We start from the raw sequence: 25,785 nt of genomic DNA, 5'->3' as shown, positions 1-25,785 counted from the left end.
CCACCCCCGCGGGGCTGCTCCGGCCCCGCCTCCCGGCTCCAGGCCTGGCTCGGAAGCCGCTGGGCCACGGCCCGCGACGTCCTCCTAAGCCCCGCCCCCAGGGCGAGGGCGCGTTCTCCTTCTCCGCCCCTCCCCGCCCCAGCAGTTCCGTTACCAGCGGGAGCAAAAACCGTCTTCCCGGTCCCCGCCCCCTCGCCCCCAACGCTCTACTCCCTACTCCCCCCGCGATCACCACCCAGCCGGCTACGGAGGCCCCTAACGTACAAATATCCCTCTGCCCGCCGTCGATCCCGTACCCCCGCGGCTCCCCCAGGTCCTAGGGCCCTCCGGCCAACTGCCGTCGGGAACTTAGGCCGGTTCCTTCCCGAGGTAGTAGCTCCTGATTCCCGTCACGGAAATCGGAGTCTCCTCAGCTGCTACGGCCTCTCCCGACCCTTCCCCCCACCTCGCGGAATTGTGGCGGGAGGGGGAGGAGGAAGCCAAGGCGCCTGCGCGGAGAGGCCGCTCTCCATCCGGGTCTCTGTCCGTGCGGTGCAGCAGGTCGGTAGGCGGGAAATGGCGACTGGCTGAGGGAGCTGCTGCTGCTGCTGCTGTTGCTACTGCTGCCGCTGCTGCGGGGGAAGCGGGAGAGACCCCACACGGTGCGCAGCCGGGACCGCCGCCGGAGTCCGAGGACCCTTTTCTACCGTCACAGTCAGGTAATCCCCCTCCCCGGGAACGGCCGCCGCCGCCGCCCCCAGCCACTGCCCTCCGCCTCTTCCAGGGCCCTTCCTGCCGGGGTCTCCTCCCCCTCTCACCCGGGTCCTGCGGCGGCTCCGGAGCCTCGGTGGGCTGGCGCGTTCGTGCCTCGTGCCTCGGGGGTGTGGAGCCGCCGGCTTCTGGACTCTTCCCCCGGGGATCGGGGAGGGAAGCTCGGTTCCCGCCAGCTGCGGTCCCCCGGGCTGCGGCCTGTGTTGTTGTCTGACGGGGAGACATGTGTAACGTGCGGGCCCCTTCGCCTCCCGGAGCCCCAGCCCTGCTGCTTCTAGGCCTCGGAGAGGTGAGGCCGAACGCGGGTCCTGCCGAGCTCGGCCCGCCCGCTGTGGCGAGAGCGTGTGCGTGTTCCTCCCGCGGATCGGGCTTTAGGGGGCGTTCTCTCCGCGGCCTCCCCTGGGGGTCCCAGGTGCCCAGGACCGGGCGTTTGCCCGCTGGACCCACCATCAGGTTCTTTTTTTTCCCTCCCCCCGCCAGAGGCCCAATAGTGTTTGCCAGTGCTCCGTGTAGTGGGAATGGGGGGGGGGGAGCTGTGGCTCCACGCGTGGTGACATTCGCCCTCCTCTGGCCTGAAGTCTCAGGGTTGGGGTTCACCTCTGCGTCCTTGAACTCCACCAGCTTTTCTCCATAGACTTCCCTCTCTGGATCCGAGGACCATGGAAGGGTGATGGGTAGAGGGGCCCTGTTAGAACCCTGGTCCAAACTGCCGGGGTGTTCTCAGAGGAAGTGGGCTGGAGCAGAGTTAGCCACCCCCGAGGCAGATGCTTTGGGGGCCCCCACGCCTCCCAGGCTGCCCATCGGGGCGTGTGTAAGTTAGTGCCCTGAGCGATGGAGGGCTTCTTGGTGTGGCTGTCAGCTTACCTGTAACAGTTATGTGTGTTCTTCCCTCGTGTCTTTCCACTCACTTTAGCTTATCCTCCCCTCTCCCCCCCAAAAGAAGCCTTACCGGATTTTAAATCGGTAGTTCGCAGTTGTACTATTATCACTACAAATAGCAGATTAAACCACCTTTACTATAAATAGGTAACTTTCTTCATAAAGACAAGTTACAAGGCATTTTGTGACTTTGGCATTACTGGCCGGTTTACGTCCCAGTCGTAGTTTCTATTTTTATCCTTTTGTAGCAGTTTTAAAAATCAAGATATGGGATGGGATGTGTTTTAATTTTTGATTACAGTCATTGAAATTAGTAACAAAAGTCACTTTTTTATTCAAGTCAGGTTCAGGTCAACGCACACAAATGAAAACATATGTGTTATCTGGCCCATCTTTGAAACTTCAGAGGCCTTCACATTTACAGGGATGTTATTAAGAGATCGGAAATAGCAAAAATCATTATCCTTATTTCATAGTTAAAGTTTGCCCAAGGTTACATGGTGAGTCATTAGCAGAACTTGAGGCTTATGTTGTGTTCATGAGAGTCGTTTAAAAATAAAGTGAACCTCAATTTTCTCCTTCCAAACACTGAGATTCTTATTAAGAAACTGTAGGGTTGTAGTAGTGGAAGGATGTATGCAACTTGCTAAATAATTTGAAGTGTTTATTTAGAAAGAAGATCAAATGAGTGTCCAAGAAGTGAGTTATTTGCCTAGTGTGGGAATGGTATTCCATTTACTTTACTTTTGGATTTGAGTGGCCCCATTAGGTAGTTTTCAAGACATTCATGTATCTAATTTCGTTTTACAAGTATCTGAATGAACTTGTAGAATGATACTCTTGAGAATTTCATAGTCTTTGAGATATTCGTGGTCTTCGTACAGGAGGCCTTATCACTTCTTTCATTATTATTTGGGAGAATAAAAGTTGAGTGGTCTCAGTCTCTGTAGCAGTTGGGTTACTCAGAGAGACAAACAGGATTGATTTGTTTTGCTGTACTTTGACAGTTCTGGTCTTTGTAGTGACTTTTCTTCCAAAACTCTTGAGCATTTAATTAAGATTAAGATATCTTCATTCAGTAAGTGAAGAAATTGAGCTTTAGCTTGGTTGTTGGTTGTCACTTTCCCAAGGTCATGTAGCCAGTCTGTAACAGAGCTGAAGGCATTAGAACTCTCAAGTTTCTGATTTTATGTTCATGACTTCCTCCTCCAGACCAGTGCCAAACACATTGATGAAATAATGTCTAAAAACCAAACAAACTTGTATCTGTTCAAAAAAAGACTGGCTGGCTAGCTTGGGTATTAGGACGGGTTAAATTAAGGTAATTTGTCTGCTGTGTAACCAATGGAATTACGAAAAGAATTTTTGAGATAATTATGAAGTGGATTGTGATCTTTTGAGAGAGGTGGTTGTTCTTGTGTTGGTTCTTCGTTCTCAAAGAGGACCATGACATCGACTGTCTAGTTATCAGAATGTTTACTTTCCTGTTATGAGTTGAGAAATTTGAAAGTGGAAAATACACTTTCCCTGCTAAATAGGTTCAAAGTTATCATCAAACAGTGATCTACTTAAATCTTCTAGGAAGGTAGAAAATATGGCTTGCCAGTTATCTGCTGAGTTGTCTCCTACATGCTTTGTAATTTGAGGATGGGAAAGTAATAGGAGGTGCAGAGGCAGCTCTAGTTTGTCCCTTGCTTGACATTTACCATAGGAAGGTACAGAGGGGGAAAAGCCAGGTATCAGTAACCTCAGGTGAAATGGTTGGATGATTTAGATTGAATTATAATAGCCAGAGCCAAGCAAGTAGGCAGAGTAAGTAGCAAGGGATGAAGTACAATTTTAGGGGCACCAAAGCCCTACAGTAGACCTAAAGTTGTTGGTTGTTTTATTTTTTTTTTAATCATTGGTCACTTATTATGCTAATGCATGGCCTCCAGGTTATCTCCTTGTGTTGATTTACTGTTTATTGGCACTCATTTGAACACAGGTTTGTCAAATTAATTGGCAGCTAACAACAGGGCCCCTGAAGCACTTGGACTGAAGAGAAAAGGGTAAGTTTTTAAAAGTAGAGAAAAGTAGGAAAGGTGCAGAAAAAGGGATATAGAATTTTACTTGAGTGGGGTGACCTAGTGGAAGGCCCTTGTTAGCTAGGTGGCAGCATGAAACCCTTTTAACCAGATTTAAAAACTAGGATGAAAGTTGTTTTAAAAATAAGTCATTTGACCTAATATTGCTGCTGGTCCTTAAAGCTATCTGTTGCAACTTTGCATATCAATTTTTGTAGCCAAAAATTATACACTGAGCTGAAAGGGTTTTACTACCCAATTTATTTTCCTTTCTTGATTTTCTCTCATATATACATATGTGTGCTATGTATGTGTGCGTGTGTACACACACTCTTCTTAATACAAGACAAACAAATTTGTTTTCTTTTTAAAAAACTACTTTAAATTATTATTTTAAAGGTCCATGTTAAGCGGGCTTTGAACATTAATATATTACATTGAATTGTGAAATAGGGATGAAACCTAGCTGTATAATATTTGAGATAATAGTCATACATAATCTTTAATTTTACATCACTACAGGCTATAGATTACATATGCTAGGCATGTTAAGGATATATAAACTTTCTCTAACAATATATAGATGCACCCCGTCTAATTGTCATTATTATATATTCCAGGAAAACTTTATTAGATGAGATATTTTTTCAATCTGTACATGTTCTCACTGGTATGGGGAAATCCCAGTGAGAAAACTCCTTTTACCAGTGCAGATCAACACCTGTTTTGCAACTATAGTCTAATAAATAGTCTTATATAGCAACAGACAGGGGCATTAAAGGGTCACATGGCCTGCCAGCATATATATATAATAGACCTGATTTGAACTCGGTTTTTTCAGGCTTTGAAGCCAGTTCTCATTATGGCACATTGTTTCTCTGACTACGGAACACCACATTTTCAACGTGTTCTTTTGGTTTCATAGAAAACTGAACATGAGAGATATTTGTGGTTCTATGAAAACAAATTAGACGAAACAACAGGGTCCTTAGTTCATTAAGTTGTAAATGTAAGATATGTTCTCTGGGTAGCCAAAATTCAGACAATAAAAGCTTAAATTAGAGCTTTACAACCTCAGACTATATAATTTTGATGACAATAATAATGCCTTCACCCACCTTGGGACTTGGGTGAAGGGAATGAGAGCTATGTATATATGTATGTATACATGCCATTAATCCTCAGAGATAATTTGATCATTTCTCTGTAATATCAACTGTGATAAATTTCAGGGATGCAGGTTTAGTGGACCATTTAAAAAATGTTAGCTCCTGAGATTTTAAGTAGACTTAACAACACTGAATTATGAGAGATTACTCTTAAACATTTTTGATTTATGAGAAATTAAAGAAATTAAATCCACCAATAGGCTCTGTGGATATAGAAAGAATGGTTTTTATCCTTTTGAGCCAACTTATTCTAAATAGTCCAAGAACAAAGCAGGACTGCTTTTTTTTTTTTAATGCCTAGTCAAAAAGAAGGTTAAGACTCAGTTGAGGGAGTCAGGAGTTTAAGTTTATTATTTGTAATCTACTTAAATTTATTTACTCTTGTAAAGCATTTCAGCTTTGTAACTAAGAATTCAAATTGTTTTAAAAGATTTTTATTTTAAGTTTTTTAAATCATCTAATCATTTTCCATTGTTGTCCCACCTCCTCCTCACTCCAGGGATGCCATCCTTTTTAATAAAAGTGGGGGGAGAGGAACTTCTGTAAAACTGACTACCACATGAATCAAATCTGTTGTGGTATGTAGTCTTCCATACCCATGGCCTTCCATCTCTACAAAGAAGGGAGGTAAATTCTCATACATCTTTTTTGAGTAATCCTTATATTTTAAAAATATTGTTGCTCTTTCTTGGCTAAAAAATATTCAAGCTCCATAAGCTTGTGTTAATTAAGTAAAACAGTTTAATATTTGTTTTTGGTAATAGTTGCTAATTTTCTCTTACTACCCCACACCATGATTATCCTAATGAACTAGAAATTCACTTTCCAAGAACCTCATAACCTTTGTTAAATAAAATAAAATCATCATTCAGTTTTCTAAGCTAGCTGCAAAATGAGTCTAATATATTTTTTAAAGATAAGTTAGTGGCTATATAGCTTCTAAATAAAAAGTTACATCTGTCTCTGAATTATGAATATCGATTAAATTTATTTATATCAAGCGTGGTTTTGGTATACAAAAAATATTATTAAATGTAGTATTTATGACTAGTTGGTATAAATAGCTACATATGTCAACTGCTTAAAACCTAGTTCATTTCTACTCAGTCTTTTAACATCATCTGGTATCTCCCCTACTTAGTTTTATACTCTTGTCAGGGTTGAGTCTTTGTTTTGCCAGCAGTGAGTATGTATTCCTAGCCTCTACTGTTTAATGTTAGACTGAGTAGTGGCAAATTATTTCAACTATTCAGTTAATAATTTAGGTAAGGCTTTACAACCTTTAATGATTTAAGAATTTTTGATTGGAAACTATTCATCAGTATCTGTTGCTTGTTTTTCCTTAAGTAGCTTCCTATTATAATCATAAGATCATAGAGTTAGTCCTTAGAAATCATCAGTCCAGTCCTCTTATTTTCAAGATTAGGAGTCTGTGGCCCAGAGAAGGTATGTGGCTTGCTCAAGGACCCAAAGGGAATGACATACAATTTGAACCTGGGTCGTCTAATTTAGTGCTCTCTCCACTTCCATGGTCTTTAACAGCATTCTATCATTTTTGGATACAGAGTTTTCTATAAAATTATAATTTTTAAAAATAATTTACCCTTTAGTTTACCTTAATGCTCTAAAATCATGCTTATTCTAGTACATAGTGGATCTTTAACACAAGCCTGACACATTGTAGGCACTTAATAAATGTTTATCAGTTGATTTAGTAGGTACTTAATGTTTGTTGATCATTAATTAACTGTGAATTTGTACCAGTAGTCACATTTTTCCTCTTGGTACAATTAGCTGAGAACTATTTAAATAGGAAAATACTTATTCTTGTGATAATTTTATTGAAAGTAAGTTCACATATTTAATACTCTTGTTAATTTATATGTTGGGTCAGTGTTCTAAATTTGTAAATATATGTTCAAAAACTTAAATATAAAGTTGTTGAATTCAGCAACTTGAATAGGAAGTCTATGTTTGTGACAACAGGTGGCATGGTGATATTAAGATTTTATATCAGCTTATTGAAAAAAAAGAGCCCCAGTTACCAGTCCCTTTAGAATTTAAGTCTCTATATTCTTGCTAAAATACTGCCCTTTGTATTGGCATATATTTTCCTGTACTTAGGCCCTTTTTTATGTAACTTCTTATTTAGCAGATGTGATTAGAAATTATGATTATAAAAGCTCCAAATTATTAATGAGTATTTATTTTGAAGCATAAGGCAAAAAAAAAAAACTGCATGCATAGCTGAAGGATCCTATTTCTTGGAGCTAGAAAATTAACATTAGAAATAAGAATTTTTGTTACCTTGATATTTTCAGTAAGATTATACTACTTTTCTGTTAGTCTAGAAACATTGACTAAGCACTTACTCTGTACCAGGTACTTTGCTAGAGGTTGGAAAGTTTTTAAGGTGCTTACAGTGTTATCAGAGAGACAACTTGTACATATATGTAAAAAGATACAGACTAAAGTATAAGGAAGTAGTGGAAAGTATGAAGAACTGGAAAAGATCAGGAAAGGCTTCATGTAGGAAGGAGGTAGTGCTTTGAGATGAGCTTTGAAATGATGGATTCTAAGAGGCAAAGAAGTAAGAAGAGAGTATACCCAAGATTTGTTTAAAGATAAGAGAAGAACGCAAGCCAGTCAAGCCTGGAGCTGGATGGTGAAGGACTTCACCTGCCAAACAAGAGTTTGTGTTTGACCTAGAGGTAATGGGAAGTCACTGAGTCTTCTTGAGTGTGGAAGTGACAAAGATACTGTATTTTAAGAATACCATTTTGGCAGCTATGTGAAAAATGGCTTAGAGAGGGGAAACGTTGGATCCAAAGAGTCCAATTAGAAGGCTATTGCGATAGCCAGGATGAAAGGCAGTTAAGTGAAGGGCCGCAAGCAGGTTAGTAGCTGGGTAAATGTAGTGGGATGCAAGAGATGTGGTGGTGGTGAATTCAGCAAGACTTAGCTAGTGACTTCATATGTGGACAGGGAGAATGAAAAGATGAGGATGACTCCAAGGTTGGTAATTTGGATAAGTGTAAAGATAATACTACCCTTAACCAAAAAGCTGGGGGGAGAGGAAGTTCGGAAGGCGAGATGGGTTGTCAGGGTTTGAAAAGATTTGAGGTGCCTGAGATATCTAGTTGAAAATGGCCTATTAAGATTTCAGCTATTACTTGTTAGTGAAATACTGGGGGGAAGGAGCCCAGTACTAAGTAACTGGGTAAATTATTGTGACTAAATGGAACAGCCAGGTCATTTTTGTCATGTGGGTAAGTAACATTGGTTAATGCCAAATTTTCTATATTGTTTTCGAAAAGCTCTTTAGTCATCAGTAAACCAGTAGCCCACACATTATGAGCTGGGTTAAACTCATTTAAGTTGTGAGTAAATGAAAATATCTCATTTGAATGAAAATCATATTTTAAAGCTGGAAAGACACTTCTAAGGCTTTTAAGATAGTCTATTCCAGCTCTCTTCATTTTAGATATAGGAAACTAAGGCACAGTAGAGAGGGAAGAGTCAGACATTACAAGTGTTTCTGATCATATTAGTTAATAATCTAACCCTGAAATGCTATGATTCTAGCTTGGGTGCTTTCTGAATGTTTCTTCTTGCTACTATTTAGCATATAGAAAAGCACATTTCAAAATAATTAATGACCAAAAATGATACCTTTTAAAAAAAATACTTTTTATTTGGAAGAAGGTATATATGCTGCTTGTAGAATTGATGGCTAATAAATTACATAATGTCTATTTCTGTCTATGTGCCTTTTGTTAAGTTATAGATTGAAAGAGAATGAAGAAAGCCTCTTCCCTCCTCATTTGACTGAGGGCAGTGGTAGTAAGAGTAGACTGTGGTATAGACAGTAGCTAGAGCTGCTTCATATGGTTTGTTCAGTTTATAAATTTTTTTGAAAGGTACCCAGGTGAAATACCAAATTAAAAGAAAAGATGAAATAAGCAATAAGATACTGCTTTAGAAAATGTGAACTATTTAAAACAGTAACTAAACTTTTTCCTTTGTCTTTTTACTTAAGTATAACCTTGCCTAGGAATTCTTTAAGACCATAGATATAGAAGTGGAAGAAAAGGTCCCTTGAGGTCATGTAGTCCTTTTGCAGGTCAGGAAATGAAGTACATGAGGTAAGATGACTTGCCCAAGATTACAAAGTAATCAACAGTCAAAATTTGAACACAGGTTCTCTGCTACAAATTCAGCACTACTTCTATTGTAATATTCTGCCTCCTTTTGTCTGTGAATTATTTTTAAATTTTTGTTTGGCAGAATGTGTCATACTTCTTTGTAAACCTTTCTCAATTATTAATATAACAGCCTTCCCTCAAGAAAGATATTCAGTAAATACTTATTTAACGATAAATCCTTTCTCATTGGTGTTTTTTTTTTCAGTTTACTTGTTTATGTAAACATGTTATGAATTGATCTTTCTCATTTTCTTTCTATAACTTTCCTGATTTTTATCTTGTATACAATACTTTGATTTCTGTTTCTTATGTGTGATGGTACTATTTCACTGACCATCAAGAAAGTAAGGAGCACTAGGCTATTCCTGTGCAACTTTGAGAGGCAGCATGGTGCAGTGGATAAGGTGCTGGTTATGGAGTCTAAGGATTTTGGTTTGAAACTTAAATTACTTGGCTTCTCTGACTTTCAGTGTCCTCTGTAAAGTGAGGAGGTTGGATGGCCTTCTAGCTCTAAATTTATGTTCCTACGATTGAAAGTGGTTGTTTTTTGGTTTTTTACTGTGTCATTTTTTGATACAACATCCAGATTATTCTGTACAGCAAAATATGTGTAGTTTGTGGTTGTTTCATAACTATAAGCATAATATCTGTTGATATAAGGCAAACTGCAAGCATTGTTCTACATTTCAGTTGTCTACATGTAAGACAGCTGAGTGAGAAGAGAAAGCTTAAAAGTTTAAAGAAATCTTACAAGCATATAGGATTTTGTTATAGTGAGAATTATTGCTTGCTCTGCCAGATTTTCCTGCATCGCTCAATTTGGGGATGCATACTGGTAGGATAAAGTAACTGAATGAGTATCCAGTTTGCAATCTTATTCCTCTTTCCTCCTTGTAAATTCAGTGAACATTTCAGTTCAACCTGCACATATTAGAGGTATTTTGCTTTGGTCAGATGATATCTAGAATATTGTTTTCACTCCGGGGCATCACACTTTAGGGAAGACATTGACAAATGGTTGCAGAGACAAAATATGGGCTACTGGGGACAGTTGAAGAAATGATGTTTGAACCTAAAGAAGAGACTATGTAAGGGATGACATCTCTCTCTAAATATTTGAAGGATCACTAAATGGAAGAGGGTTTGGACTTGTTTTGTTTGGTTCTAGAGGATAAAACTAGGAGTAACGAGAAGTTGTCGAAATTTAAATTTGTTGAAAAGAAAAACTTTGTAACAGTTGGAACTATTAAAAAATGTAATGGACTGTCTGAGGAAGGAAATGAGGATTCCCCCATCACTGGAGGAACTTCAAGAGTAAGTAAGCCAGATACTGTAAAGAAGATTTCTGTTCCACTACCATTTGGACTAGATAAATTCTGAAGTCTTTTCCAATTCAGAAATTATTTATATTTCTATAAGACCCCTCTGGGCCCTGCTATCTTTGGGGAAGGTGGCTAAATTTGGAGGCCTTACTTTCACTCTCTGTCCAGTAATAGCCAACTAACTACCCAACATGTCTCTAGTCTCTCTCTTCAGTGCATCTTTTACATAGATGACAGAATAATTTACCTGATGTGTTAGTCTGTCATGCCCTTGCTAACTTAATTTCAGTGACTTACTATGACCAATTCACAGGATAAAATAGAAATTCATTAGACTAGCATTTAAGGTCTTCTGCAGTCTTACTGGAATACTGCTTTTTAAGCTTTACTTCACTCTCCTTTTTAGGCATAGATGTGCTCCCAGCCAAACATAACTACTAGCCACTCTCCTATCTCCATTTCCTACCTTTATCTTATCTCTTCATCCTGTTTTCCCATGTCTAGGATACTCTCTCTCCCATTAAAGTATAAGCTTCTTTGAGACTGTTGTTTTTTTGTCCCCATCACACCATACAGTTTCTCACATGTCATACATACATAGTTCCTTACTTAGTAGAAATGAACCAAATTTAATTTGTTTGGCTGCAATATTGGAATCAACAATTATTTAAATTTTCAGAAAAGTACATGCAACTATTCATTAACTGCTCATTTCTTCGAAATAGTTGTGTTTACCAAATAATTATATATTTTAGTGTGAATGTATAACGATTTACATTTACGGGTCCTCTTCTGTCAGAGAAATGGTGTTAAATAGATACTTTGTTTCAGAGTTTTTTTCAAAAGATGAGGTTGGAGCTCAGTTTTCCAAATTTGGGCAGATGAGCAACTAAAGTAAAAAACTAAAAGTTATTTTTACAAAGCACTTTGTAATAATACCCAGTGGGATAGTATCCCACAGCTTTAAGGTGATCAGGAAATCTTGAGCCTTTCTTTTACTAGGTTTACTAAAATGTTAGTATTGAAAAGTGGCATAGAGTCTTGTGTTCAAAAAAAGGACGTAAGTAATATGGAATTCTAAATTCCAGTAAATCTAAATGGATTTGGATAAGGCCACAGAACGTTTGTTTAAATTTCTAATTGTAGCATATTCTTTATAACTCCTTTGGATTTAAGAGCAGTCTTGGTTGATTTAATTGAGTTTTTGAAGATTTTAATAGTAAATGTTTAATTTACCAGCTTTCAGAAATAAGTTATTAATAAATATCAACAGAGGGTTTCAGCTTAATTTAAAAGAACTTTTTTCTGCTGCATAGTCATTAAACAAAGGAACAGGCTACCCAGTTCAGCAAACATTTTTTTCCCTTGTTTAACCTTTTCACTTTATATTTTGTATTTTTTTAAATTCAGTTTTTATTTTCAGTTCTAAATTTTCTCTTTCCTCTACCCTGACCAATAGAGAAGACCAGAAGAACAAAGCCCTATACATGTATGTATAGTGATGCAAAACAAATCCTGCATTAGCTGGTCCGTAGAAAGAAAAGAAAGAAAAATACTTTGATTTGCACTCTGAGTCTATCTCTTCTAGTCCTTTGAGGACTGGGTAGCATGTTTCATCATGAATTTTCTGGAGTTATGGTTGGTTACTGTGTTGATCAGAGTTAAGTCTTTCAAAATTGTTTGTTTTTGCAATATTTGTTGTTATTGTATAAATTGTTTTCTAGATTTTTCTAATTTCCCTCTTATCAGTTCATACAAATCTTTTTAGGGTTTTTCTGAAACCATCTCCTTCATCATTTTTTGTAGCACAGTAATATTCCATCATATTCATATACAATAGTTTGTTCAGCAATTCCCCCAGTTGATGGACATCCTTTCAGTTTTCTAATTTTGCTAGCACAAAAAAAGTTTTTATAAATATTTTTGTACATATAGGACCTTTTCCTCTTTCTTTGCTCTTTTTAGGATATTAACCCAGTATTGGTTTTCTTGGATGAAAAAGGTGTGTACAATTTAATAGTTTTGCAGATCAACAAACACTCACCAGTATAAGATAATAAGTTACCAATTGTTAATTATTCAAGTCAAAACTGGGTGGTCCTCAGCTTGTGGATATTATTATAAAAGGGGTTCCTGTATGGAGTAGTACTAGGTGTGTCATTTTTAAGTCACATCTGCCTTTGAGCCTACAGATAATGAAAGTTGAATGTCATTGAAACAATAAAATAGAACTTATTTAAGAACAAAAGGAAATTACACAATCAACTAAATAGAGTAATTACATTTAAGAAGCTTGATAATTCTGGTAAAGTTGTCAAGAATATCAGCTGAGGAATCTGATTGTTAATATCTTTGTAATACAAGTAATCAATCTTCTAATTTCTTTTATGGGAGTCAGCAGTAGGGTTTAAGTTCCTGTCTTTGACACTTGCTAGCTGATGTGACCATGTACTCACTGCCATACGCCAGTGGTCTCCAAACTTTTTTGAATATATACCCCAATATGTGTATATTTGTTTATTTACATATTATATATACATATACATACTTAATTATCTTTATTATTCAATTTAGAAAATAGAATACTGTGATGCAGTGATTCAAAGGGCTGGTTGTAAAGGTTGGTTGTAAGCTATTTATTATAACACTTGGTTTTAATGGTTCTTGAAAAAGAAATCCCACAATGATAGATCCAGTGCATAGATCCAAAAGGAAGAAATGTGTCATTTATTGTGCTTTCTAAATTATGACACTCATTTTTCATTCCCATACACTCATTATCCAGAGATTTTTGGTAAAATTCAGATAGTAAATTTCCATCTTCCCTGATGCCAATAATTTTTTGAAAGCTAATCAGAGGATTTTGAATTTTTATATTTTTTACAACTGGATTCAAAACCCACTGAAATGTTTTATTTGGAAGATTTTTAAATAGGTTAAAAATTGTTTCCAAGTTTTAAAAGTATGGAGATAGGAGTTTTTGTGAGAGACACATTTTACAGGGTTTTCAACAGTCCAGAGAAGTCAGAGGGGGAAGGGGCCTGAAAAAGGTGATCAAAAGTGTCAAATCATGCAGAGAAGTTGAATAAGACTGATAAAAGGCCATCAAATTTCCTCTAGTTGACAGTTTAGTTATTTTTGGGAGGGAATTTGGAACTACGAATACAAAGTGACTAAAATGTACATACTCCTTGACTCAAATTCCACATTGACCCGATAAGAAGAAAGTCTCCACATATAACAAAATTTTTAAGGCCTTTTTTTTTTTTTTTGTAGTAACAAACTGGAAATAAGGTAGATGCCCATTAATTAGGAGACTGCAAAATGAATTGTGATGCATGAATATAATGGAATATGATGACTACAGAGAAGTATGGAAAGACTTAAATGAAATAACTGATGCAGTTAAACTGAGTTAAGAAAATTATTAAAACAATGTAAATGGAAGAAAAAACTACTACAAAATTTAAAACTGCATGTTGTAAAATTACAAAGAACAAACATGACTCCAAAGAAGAGTTATAGGAAGACATGTCCCAGTCCTTTGCAGAAGTAGGAGGTGGTCTACAAGTGTGAAACATTGCATATATCTTTAGTTTTTGGATTTTTTTTTCAGTATAGCAGTCACTTTTATTGATTTTTTTCTTTTATTTTTTTCCTTTAAAATATTCTCTGTTACATGTTATGGCTAACAGGGAAAGGCAGGGAGACATTTAAGTTATGAAAATAAAAGTTATCAATAAAAAAAGATTATTGGTAACTTTGAAGGAAGCAGTTTCAGTTGAGTGATTGAGTCAGAGATAATGGTGTTTAGAACCTGGGAGATAGGAATGATAGTGGTACCCTTGAAAGAATTAGGGGAGTTGGGAAGACTTTTAGATTTGGAGGGTAGAAGATAATGTAATATGATCTACAATATAAATCACAACCCCTCCACATTCACTTTTCCATCTTAACTCACTGTCTCTCTAGAAAGGAAAAGTATGTGGTGGGACTATAAAGCAGGCAGTGGGAATGTGTTGCTTCACAATGGGGGGAGGGAGAGGTAATTGTGTTGGAGACAACTGCCCTTAGATTGCTTTCCCTGTGTCATGCTGTGCCCATGAGAGGGGGCAGTGCATGGGTCCTACTTTGGAAACCAGTTGCCCAAGCAGTTTTCTTAATAGTTTTTATCTGTGAATGGTTTCAAGTTCAGGAATTCCCTATACAGATTAAACCATAGATCCAGTGCTACTCCCAAAAAAAGTCTTATATAAAATATGTATTTAAATCAAGTGGGTAGCTGGCAGAAGAAAAGGTTAATCTTGTCAGAAAAAGAGAAACTCTATACTTTGCATAGTCATTTTGGGTCTATAAAATAATCTTGAGAGACCTGAGGCAGGAAGACCAAATAGAAAGCTATTGCAGTAGTCCAAATGATAGGGGATGACCTCCTGAATGAAGGTAGTGATTGTGTGAGTAGAGAGAAGACAAGATACGTGAGAGATGTCATGGAGATAGAAATAACATGTGGAGTGAGTCGGTGAGTAATTGAAGCTGATATTGAGGTTGCCAACCTGCATGACTAGGAAGATTAGTGGAGTCCTCCATAGTAATAGGAAAACACCAACAAACACAAACATTTACATATATGAAGAATAAAAGAAGAAAAATGGATCATAAAGGAGACTGTGAATCTCATTACCTATAGCTTGTTAGTCATTCAATTACCATTTTTTAGCACCTATTATGTGCCAAGGACAGTGCTAAGCACTGGAGATACAAAGAAAAACAAAACATTCTTAGCTCTCCAGCTCATGGTCTAATGGGGGAGACAATATGAAAACAGCTACGTATAAGAGATACAGGCTAAATATGTTCTCAGAGGGAAGATAAAGGTAATTTTAGTGGGAAGGCAATAGTTAGGAGGTTGGGAAGGGGAGGCAAAAGTTTCTTGTAAAAGGTAGAATTTGAAGTGAATCTTGAAGGAGGCAAGGGAAATCAGTAGTGACGTGATTGTATTTGATTCTGAAGGTAATGGGAGCCCCTGGAATTTACTGAATGGGGGTTCGAAGGTAGGATGGTCAGGTCTGTAGTTTATGAAATTCGGTTTGGTAGTGGTAATGGTGATGGAATCTGAACCCCCAAAAGGAAAAGCCCCTGGACTTTCCCATGTGGTCCAGGTCCCTGGCATTCACCTGGGGCAATCAGCCCTTTCTTTGTCTGCACCTGGCCCCTTCCTAGACTTCCCCCCACTCCCTTAACTCTATCTGGACCTTTTCTCTGTTCCCACATTTTTCTGTATATAGGATCCATCTTAACTTCCATTAAGGTGCTCAGATTCAGTCTGACCTGCTTGTCAATATAAGCATCACAAATGCTCAGATTCCTTAAGAGTCTGTCCATTGCTCAGATTCCTTAAGAGTTTAGCCAGTGGTTCAGATTCAGGCTGGCCAATATGTCAGATTTTAAAATCATGCCGACCCTCTATCTATTTTCTGATAAACCTTGTCTTTGGCTAAAAGAAGGCTTGGGTCGAATTCATTCGGACAGGACCCATATGTCGCTATTTTAGGGTACCCAGTACCCCTAAACCTCAACAGTTGAATGGAAGTGGGGAGAGACTTGGAGCAGGCAGACCAACTAGCAGGTTATTGCAATAGTCTAGGCATGAGGTTTTGAGGCCCTGAGTCAGGGTGATTGCAGCATCAGCGAAAGTGATGGTAGTATATTTAGGAGATGTTACAAAGATGAAATTAACAGATTAAATATGGGGATGAGAGAGTGAAAAGTCAAAGATAACACCTACATTTTGAGCCTGTGGAACTGGGACAGTCCTTGATTCTAAAAGGGAAGTTTGGAAGACAGGAGAGTTTGGGGGGAAAGATGTGTCCAGTTGTGGGTATGATGAGTTTAAAATGACTACTAGACATCCAATCCAAGAAGTCTAATGGATAATTGGATATAGGAGAACAGGCGTTTAGGACCAGATAGAGATTGAGCATCATCTAAATAGAAGTGACAATTGAATTCATAGGATCTCTAATGAGAGATCACAGAGCAAAATGGTGTAGGAGGAGAAGAGAACAGCACCAAGGACTGATCCTTGGGTTATACCCACAATTAGTAGGTATGACCTAGATGAAAAATCTAGTTGTGTAGGACTGAGAAGGAACAGTCAAATAGGTAAGAGAAGAACCAGAAAAGAGAGGGTAGAGCTAAAATGGTGGAGTAAAAGCAGGGGCTTGCTTGAGCTCTCCCATAAACCCCCCTAAATACCTGTAAAAAATGACTCTAAATAAATTCTAGAGCAGCAGAACCCACAAAAAGACAGAGTGAAACAAATTTCTACCCAAGACAACCTGGGTGGTCTACGGGAAAGGTCTATTGCAACAGGTTGGGAGAGGGGTATGGTCATGCTGGCACATACAGGCCCCAGCAAACTGCTAGCATGCCTCAGGGGACTGAATCACTGGGAGCTGTGGCAATTATCAGACTTCTCAACCCATAAATGCCAAGGACAACTTAGAAGGTCAGTGGAAAAGGTCTGTCTCACCCAGATGAGAGAAGAGTGCAGTCTAGCCCCTACCCCCACCCCAGGCTGTGGCATAGAGGGCAGAGGTGACAGCAGCTGTGGCTTCCAGAGCTGTCAGCCCACAGATGATGGTAAGGGAATCTAACAACTAATTAGAAGGAGATTACAGGAGTCTCTTTCTGGTCACTGAGGCAGGACTCTGTTGCTTTGCCCATATGTGGATCTGAGTTGTAGCCCTGGGGCATGGAGGAGCACTGGAATAGCAGAGCTTGTGGCAGCAGTGGAGAAGGAACTTTCCTCACAGTTCCAGGGTAGAAAAGAGAGTTTGTGGTCATTGACTGACCAGAGCACAGGCCAGGAGAGAAGTAACCACCTCTCCTTAGATCATACCACTTTAGAAGAAAGGTCTCTAGAAGTCTCTGTGAAAACAGCTGCACAAAACCCCTGACCTCTCCTTAGATTATACCACCTTAGAAGAACAGAAAACTTACAGGTCCCTAGAAGTATCTCTGAAGATAGCTACACAAAAACCTTGAAGTTTGGGACAGTATGCCCTCCACACTGGAAGCAGAGCCCTACCTTAACAAAGAGTTAAAAAGTCAAGTAATTTACTGGGGAAAATGACCAAACGGAAAAAACTCAGACTATATATATAGTGACAAGAAAGATGAAAACATACAACCATAAGAAGACAAGAAAGTCAAAATTCCTGTATCAAAAGCCTTCAAAAAAAATTTGAATTGGTCTCAGGCCATGGAAGAGCTCAGAAAGGATTTTGAAAATCAAGTAAGAGAAGTAGAGGAAAATTTAGGAGGAGAAATGAGAGTGATGCAAGAAAATCATGAAAAATGAGTCAACAGCTTGCTAAAGGAGGTACTAAAAAATAGTGAAGAAAATAACACCTTAAAAACTACACTAGTCCAAATGGCAAAAGAATGCCTTAAAAAGCAGCATCAGCCAAATGGAAAAGGTAAGTCCAAAAGCTCACTCAAGAAAATAATTCCTTAAAAATTAGAATGGTGCAGGTGGAAACCAGTGACTCCATGAGAAATCAAGAAATTATCAAACAAAACCAAAAGAATGAAAAAATAGGAGACAATGTGGAATATCTTATTGGAAAATCAACTGACCTGAAAAATTACCTGAAAGTGATGATCAAAAATAAGAGCCCATTGTCTTTCAAGAAATTATCAAGGAAAACTACCCCAATATCCTAGAACCAGAGGGTAAAATAGAAATGGAAAGAATCCACTGACCACCTCCTGAAAGAGATCCCCAAAAGAACCAAGTAAGAATTAAGTATCAGAGGAAGAGTGCCAAATACTGCCAAAGCCTGCAGAGAGGTTAAGAAGGACGAAGACTGAGAAAAAGACCACTGAATTTGGCAATTAAAGATCATTGTTAATGTTGGAAAGAACTGTTTGGTTCAGTAATGAGGTCAGCAGCCAGAGAATAAGAGGAGAGGAAGTGGAGGCAATAATTATAGAGGGCCTTCTCCAGGAGTTTAGCCAGAAAAAGGAGAGATATCGAATGATAGCTAGAGGGGGATGAGTGGATCAAGGAAGAGTTTTTTGAGGATTGAGGGGACATGTTTGTCATGGGAAGTAGCCAGTAGACAGAAACTAGAAGAGATTAAAAATCAATAAAAGAGTGAGGATGATACATGGGGTAGTCTTTTGAAAAAAACAGGATGAAATTGGATCGTATGTGTCCATGTAGAGGTGTTTGCTTTGGTGCAAGATGAATCAGGGCCTCCTCTTTATGTAGGAGGTTTGTTTTTGTTGTTGTTTTTAAGTACACTCACTTGAGCAGGGAGAGAGTTCCAGAGCTTGTCTTGTTTGCTCTCTGAATCTTCTGATCTTTTGTATACATTTTCTTTACTATATTAAGAAAACGTCCATTTAATCCTATGCTTTTTAATGTTTTAAACATAAATGGATATTGCCATTTTGTTAAAAAGCTTTTTCTGCATCTATTTTTACTTTGTGATTTATGTGATTTTTATTGCTTTTTGTCATGTCTTATAGAGAACCAACCTGGAAAACAGGAAAACCTAGGTTCAAGTACTGCATCTGACACCTACTGTCTTGTCTAATAAGCAAGTCAAACTCTTACTGATCGAGGCAGTTCTTTTAGATTATAAATTCTAGAGAAGGGGTTGACATGAATTAGTACAGGGAATTTCTTCCTCTGGGAATTCCCTATAACAATAAAATAATTGGTTTAGTCCCTGTCTCTTTCCCTTGTTATTGCTTAAATGTTGTGAGTAGAGATCTTTAAGCATTTTCTTTTTTAAATTATGTATTATTTATATTTTTTGATAAACAAAAATCCGCCTTTTCACTCTCCCACACTGAAATCCCTACCCCTGGTTGGAATTAAGAAGAAAACTCATTACAAACACTTAGTTAAGCAAAACAAATTTCCACATTGGTCATGTCCCCCCAAAATTTGTCTCATTTTGCTCTCTTGAATCTTTTACCTGTCTATCAGGAGATGGGTAGCATGTTTCAGCATTAGTTCTCTGAAGTCACGGTTGACCATTATGCTGATAGAAGTTATTAATTTCTTTTAAAATTGTCTTTACCATATTGTCATTGTATAAATTTTTCTCCCGATTAATTTCACTCTACATCGGTTAGTAGATGGTTTCTCTGAAACCATCATTTTTTTACAGCATAATGATATTTCATTATATTTATATGTACTTGTTCATCTACTCTCCAATTTGTGGTCTCTTCCCTCAGATTCCTGTTTTTTGCTATCTCAAAAAAGAAAGCTATAAATATTTTTGCCCATCCTTTGTTATTAGTGTTTGTTTTGCTTTGGACTGTTGTTGTTTGTTGTCCTTCATTCTCAAAAACTACCAAAATGACATCACCATGATAAAATGAAGGTTTAGTGTGTACGACTGTGATTGATCAGACCAATATGAGCTCAGAATGCTCTACCACAGATTGGGCACAAATAGTCCATGTGAACATTTGGGGTGGATAATCCGTCCCTTAACCTGCCTTCCCTTGAATTCCCCTTCCCCACTATTCTCCACTTTCCTTCCTATATCCCTTATATGCATTTCTGTACCTAGCTTTATGCATGTGTGCATATAGCGCACCCTCCTTTTACTGTTCAGATGAAAGTGAGATTAAGTATCAGCCACGCTGCACCCTTCTATCCTCTCTTCCTTGTTTGTATAGATGTCTACTTTTGCATCCTAATTCTATGAGAAATTTTCCCTAACTTTTCTTTCCCTTCCTCTCCTCTTCCCTTTTTCTTTTCATTCTTAGGATCATCAAGGGATAATAGATCCACTCCGAAGCCTTGTCTAATTAGATTCCTTCTATAACCTCAGTAATGATAGTGTTCAGACAGGACACATGTATCATCTCACTATATTTGTGTGTAAGCAATTTATCCTTAATAAGGATATATTAGTTCCTTATTAATAATAAGGAATTAGTTCCTTATTATTGTTCATTCATATTTACCTTTCTATGTTTATATGTTTTCCTTTTTATGTTTCTCTTCATTCCAGTGTTTGAACTTAAAAGTTTCTCTCTAGCTTTGATCTTTTCATTAGGAATGCTTGGAATTCCTCTTTGTCATTAAAGGTCCCTTTTTTCCCCTAATCCCCCTGAGTTTATAATCAGTTTTGCTTGGTAAGTTATTCTTGGCTATAATGCTATGTATTCTTTTCCTCCTGGAATATTGTATTCCAAGCTCTGTGCTTTTCAATAGAATTGTGTGATCCTGACTTCTCAGAACTTGAATTCTTTCTTTTTGTTTACTTATGAAATATATGTATTTTTGACTTGGAAACTCTGGATTTTGGCTATGATGTTCCAGAGATTTTCATTTTGGGAATTCTGTTTCCACTTTTGGCCTCTGGTTCTAAGAGATCTTGGGCAGTTTTAACATTTCTTGAAATATTATGTGTAAGCTCTTGATTTTAGTCATGGTGTTCAAGTAGCCCAATGATTTTTGTTATTTTTCCTTGGTTTTCTGTGTCAGTGTTTTTGTTGTAAGATACCTGTATTCTTTTTTTTTTTCTGTCTTTTGACTTTGTTTTAATATATCAGGAGTTCTTGACTTCTATTTGGTCCATTCTAATTTTCCGGGAGTTTGTTTTAATTCTTGTTTCATCTCTTTTAGTAATTCTAGTTGAGGTTGTACTCAAGCTGTATTTTTCTCTGAGGCTTTGCTTGTTGATATGTTGGAGTCATTCTCTTCTAGGTATATGTCTTGAGCTTCCCTGCCACCATAATATCTCTTTATGGTGGAATTCTTTGCTCATTTTTCCAGCCTTTTTTCTGGCTTCGGATTTGATGTTAGGGCTGGGCTCTGCTGCATCTCTGGAGGGAAGATCTGAGCCAGTTCTGTTGCTGCTTTCTTAGTGTATAGAATATTGTGTTATTCCAAAGTCTCAGGAACAGGTATGGACCTGCAAACTTTCAATGCTCTCAGAGTGTTTTGATCCAGGGCAAAGTCTGATTGCTTCCTCCTTGGTCTGAGCTCTTTTAAGTTCCTTACCTGTATTTGAATCTGAGCAGCATTATATTACTGCTGGACTTTGCCCTGTTAGCAAGCTGGAAAGCTTTGTTGGTTCATAGTGACAGAACTGTAGGCTCCTGGCCCCCTTAATTTGGGATTCCTGCACTGTTGGGGGTTTTTTTGTTTGTTTTTTCTTTTGCTTTTTGCAGGCTAGGCTAGATGCTGTAACCGAGTCCTCACTGTGCTCCTGTGATCTTGAGTCCCACCTCTGCTACTTGCTTCTGAGTTTCCTCCTTTCTCAATATGCTCCTCACAGGGCCCATTCTCAGTCCTTCCTCTTCTCTGGATCTGGGACTCAGAAAAATTTGGTAGTGGATAATAAAGCTGCTATTTGATGCCTGTCACCTTCTTGTGTCTGGGATCTCTTCTGCTGTAAAATACTTTCATGACCACCTGGCCTGACACCATCCAGGTTTTCTTTTTCCTTTTTTTCTTTGCCCAGCACCTTGACATAATAGTAGGTGCTTAATAAATGTTTATTGATTAATTTATACACTTAGCACACAGTAAGCACTTAATAAATGCTTGGCAGTTAACTGACTTTACACCTAGCACACTGGTATCAATGGGGAAATGTACCCTTCAAAATACAGAGGATCCTAAACTGAGTTGAAAGCAGAAAATTTTTATCAAGGAGGAAAATAAGGTACTAGTGGTGAAGCACTCCAGAACAAAGGACCCCACAGCCTGGGAGAGGCAGAGGCTAAGGGACTGGTTAGGGTAAAGGATGGACAGCTTTTCCCAGGAACAGGTGGGACATAGAAGGAGGATGTTTCATAGGAACTGTTGACTGAAAGTCTAATCTCAGGGGTACTTTCACACCAACAGAAGTCAATGTTGAAGGGATCATGGAAAGACAGGAACAGTAATGTATTGCTGGTTGAGCTATGAATTGGTCCAGCCACCATTCTGGAAAACAATTGGAATTATACTGATAAAATGACTAAAATGTTCCTGCCTTTTAACCCAGAAATTTCACTTTTTGGCATGTAATCAAAGTGGGACAATAGTACAAAGGCCCCACAGACGTTTTATAGCAATACTTTAGTAACAAAGAACCAGAAACAAAGTTTCCGCCCTGTCTGTCTCCCTGTGCTGACTTGGGCTGGACATGTGACTTATTTTGACATTTTTTGGATTTCCCCATCAAGATTTGATCTGGTGGGTTTTCTGTATCTCTTTAGAGGAGTTATTTTGGGAGATGAGAGGACAGGGGTAGCTCTCTGTACAGTGTCCTGCTTCTCCTTCATCTTGGCTCCACTCCCACATTTTCTCTTTAGAATCTAGAAATATGAAGGGAAGATTAAACTTCAAATAAGCAGTAGTCTAAGGTCTTAACATTCCCTAAGTAATTGCTTTCTACCTTTTGGGATGGTTATTAAATCATTGAAAAGGTTTCTTTGATGATAAAATTCTGGGTAGAGGTGAGCCTTGGGAGTCACAAGCCACCCCGGCTATTATTGTTTTTAACAGCTATAATCATTCCCCTTCAGCCTCTTCTGAATGTTTGAGAGCAGTCATTCATACAACATACAAAGAATTTGTAAAAGTAGTATTTTGTGTTCGTAAATAAAAGGGTATAAATACTTTCAGAATATTGAAGTGATGTAATTGTTTAATATCTTTTTTTTTTGGTTCAATGATGTCCAATTCTTTATGACCCCACTTGGGTCTTGGCAGAGATACTAAATTAGTTTGCTGTTTGCTTCTCTAGCTTATTTTACAGATGAGGAAACTGAGGCAAACAAGGTGAAGTGACTTGCCCAGAGTTACACAGCTAATCAAGTGTCTGAGGCCAGATCTGAACTCAAGAAGATGAGTCTTCCTGACTCCAACCCCAACACTCTATCCACTGTGCCACCTCACTGCCCTGTTTAATGTTAGTTGTCTTTAATAACCACATTAATCTACTGGATAATGTTGAACCTCTTAAATAGAAATTTTGCAGTTTTAAAATGTTTTCTTTGTAGTTAGTATAAAATAATTTTGGGACCCCCAAATGGGGTTGTGAAGAATTGGACATAACTCAGAACAACTAAATGCAAACACCTACAATAAAATAACTTGTCTTTTAACAAAATTTTGTTGATCAAAATATTTTTTGTGTCACTTCCATTTCCCCTGTCCCCACAGAGCCTTCTAATATAACACTACAAAAAAAAAAAAAAAGGAAAGTAGGAAATTTAACACTGCCAAAGTTATATAGTGTTCCACACCCATGGTCCCAAAGTTCTCCTCTTTTTTGACCTAGTGTATGTATAATTTAGAAACGTTCAGCCTTTTTTTCTTATTGTGATTTTTTTCATTTACATAATTGTTGTCACAGTGAATGTTGTTTTCCTGGTTCTGTTTACTTTATTCCACATGAGTTTCGTATAAGTTAGGCCTGCATAACCTGTGGCCCTTGAAAGGATTTCTGGTGGCTCATGAAAAATGTAAATGATGTAAATACAATCTTTCCATGCTTTTCAATAGTCATCATTTATTTTTCTTATAATGCAGTATAATATAGTAACATTCCATTCCATTTCCTGTACTATAACTCATTTAGTCATTTCCCCATCAATGGATCTACCTTGTTTCTGGTTCTTTGCTACTTCAGAAAGTGTTGCTATTAATATTTTGGTATTTGTGGGATCTTTTTGTAATTGTCCTACTTTCAGCGTATGCCAGTAAGTGAAATCTCTGGGTTAAGGGGCACGAACATTTTAGTTGCTTTATTGGTATAATTCCAGATTGTTTTCCATAGCTCCACCAGCAATGCATTACCACACCTGTCTTTTCTTTAATCCCTTCAACACTGACTTTTGCCAGTTTGCTGTGGGCATTTGTTAAGTGCTTATTAAGTGCTAAGTGTATCAATTAGTAAACACTTATTAAGCACCTTTCCCGTGCCAGGCACTATGCTAAACCTTGAGGATACAACTGGAGGGGAAAAAAACAGCATCTGTCCTCAATGAGTTGTGATCTAATGGGGGAGACAACAAGAAAACAAAGGTGTACAAACAAGCTGTATACATGATAAATAGGTAGTAATTAAGAGAGAGAAGGTACTAGAATGAAGAGGGGGTTATGAAAGGCTTCCTGTAGAAGATGAGATTTTAGTTTAGACATGAGGAAAACCAGAGGACCCAGGAAACGGAAGCGAAGAGAGAGCATTCCATGCAGGGGGGACAGCCGCAGAAAATACCTGGAGTCAAGAGATGGAGTATTTAAATTGTAGAATAGCAAGGAGTCCAGCATCACTGTATCAGAGTATGTAGTAGACTAGAGAACTAAGATGTGAGAAAACTAGAAAGTTCAGGGAGAGAATTGGTTATCAAGAGCTTTGAATGTCATACACAGGATTTTGTATTTCATCCTGGAGGTAATAGGGAACAACTGAAGTTTATTGAGTTGGGTAGAGTGACATGGGCAGATCTGCACTTCAGGAAAATCACTTGGGTACCTGAATGTAGGGTGAATTGGAGTAGGGAGAGACTTGGCAGACAGACCCACCAAGCAGACTGTTGGAAAGATCCAGGTGTGAGGTGATAAGAGCCTATACCTGGCAAAGTAGAGGAGAGAAGAGGGCATATTTGAAAGATGTTGAAAAAGTGATACGTAGAATAAATAAATGTGTTCTATGTATATATATATATATATATATATATATATATACATATATACGTATGTGTATATATGTATATATATAAATACATGTATATTGTGTATATGTAGCTCATAGATATTTATTTGTACATATGTATAAGCTCTTTGCAAGAAGAAAGCTTCATTTTTTTGTACTTGTAGCACAGTGCCCAGCACAATACTGGACACTTCATAAATTCTTGTTGGTTGATTGATTTAAGATCCTTCACTTGCAGGTGACAGTGCTAATCGCATCATATAATGTTAGTGCTTTAAGATTTGAAGAGCACTTTGTAAATATTCTTTCATTTTATCCTCACAACAACCGTGCAATATAGGTGTTGATATTTTACAAATGTGGAAACTGAGGCATACAGGGGTTGTGTCTTGCTTAAAAGTTGTGTGTGTGTGTTCGTCCTTCATTGCCAAAGAAGATCATGCCATCAAAAAATGATGACATGACTTGCACTTGACTTTGTTCGGAGGGAGGGAGGGCTTTTCCATTCAGACCCCTTGACCATTCCAGTCATGATGATTTTCTCTTGCTAGAAACTGATAAGCACTCATTGTTGGGGTCACTATTTGGCATGTAATCAGGCTCTTGTATTTGGGACCTTGGCTGCTATAGTCTCTATTCTCTGTTTCAGTCTCCAAGGAAAAGGTGGGCTTTCTCCTTGCAAAGATAGACTCCACTATTTG

The 25,785-nt window shown here is 38.2% G+C and overlaps 1 protein-coding gene across 10 annotated transcripts in view; it reads left to right on the top strand.

Annotated features, from left to right (window-relative positions):
* The first annotated feature begins 561 nt into the window (after positions 1-561).
* CTDSPL2 (CTD small phosphatase like 2) overlaps positions 562-25,785 on the top strand; it is a 98,409-nt gene continuing 73,185 nt past the window's right edge. For 3 of the 10 annotated variants that reach the window (XR_011970802.1, XM_072625563.1, XM_072625554.1), the window contains exon 1: positions 562-698. The gene's annotated coding sequence lies outside the window, so the exon portion shown is untranslated. Of the gene's footprint in view, positions 699-950; positions 1,040-3,616; positions 3,681-5,363; positions 5,492-25,785 lie in introns of those variants that run through there. The other 7 variants (XM_072625564.1, XM_072625557.1, XM_072625558.1 and 4 more) reach the window with 6 other exon arrangements.

The sequence above is a fragment of the Notamacropus eugenii genome, chromosome 7, assembly GCF_028372415.1.
Source record: "Notamacropus eugenii isolate mMacEug1 chromosome 7, mMacEug1.pri_v2, whole genome shotgun sequence".
NCBI lineage: Eukaryota > Metazoa > Chordata > Mammalia > Diprotodontia > Macropodidae > Notamacropus > Notamacropus eugenii.
Note: the sequence above shows the minus strand (reverse complement) of the source record. Positions and strands in the feature narration are given on the sequence as shown.